Here is a 671-nt window from a genome sequence, read left to right as displayed (position 1 = left end):
ATTTTTATTGAGAGCAGATTTAAAAAATAAACATTTAAAAAAGTGCTTAAAGCACATTTCAGCAGCAAGTAAACACCTCTGTTGTTTTACTGTTGTTTTGTTTTGTTTTGTTTCACATCTGATCATAAGTACTCCTCCCTCAAAAAGTGATTCAGAAGATACCGGTTAAAATAAATGACAAACACGAATGCTTTGTGTACATATACCCTAAGAAGAACATACCACTCGATCTAGCATTTGACTCGCTGGGTGACGAGGAATTTCAATGCCTGCTATTTGTCACGATGGAGCCTGTCGGATGATGATTCCTTTTACTAGTGTAGCCTTCCAAACATATTTCATCACACCATGTGCATGGGAGTTCTTTGGGCGGGTATGTTGCATCTGGTCGCCCCCTCTCTGTTCCGCTCGCTTCCTTTCTCGCCCTCTGGCTCTCTCCCCCCACCCCCACCCCCACCCCCACCTCCAGGCGCCTCTCCTTCGCTGCCGCACACTGACTAATAACAACAAGACGGGGGCGGGTGCTGCTTAGTCCCGCTTTTTGGGGACCGATCCTACCAGCGTGGCACGTAAAAAAAGTATGGACATCTAGCTCGGCAAAAAAGACTTCCTCATACTCGGAATCGATTGCCGTACGGAAAGTAACAAGAGGTAGTGCTCTTAATAGAAAA

The sequence above is a fragment of the Myotis lucifugus genome, unplaced genomic scaffold (genome assembly GCF_000147115.1).
Source record: "Myotis lucifugus unplaced genomic scaffold, Myoluc2.0 scaffold_15, whole genome shotgun sequence".
Classification (NCBI taxonomy): domain Eukaryota; kingdom Metazoa; phylum Chordata; class Mammalia; order Chiroptera; family Vespertilionidae; genus Myotis; species Myotis lucifugus.
The sequence above is the reverse complement of the archived record's forward strand: the minus strand, read 5'-3'. Positions refer to the sequence as shown.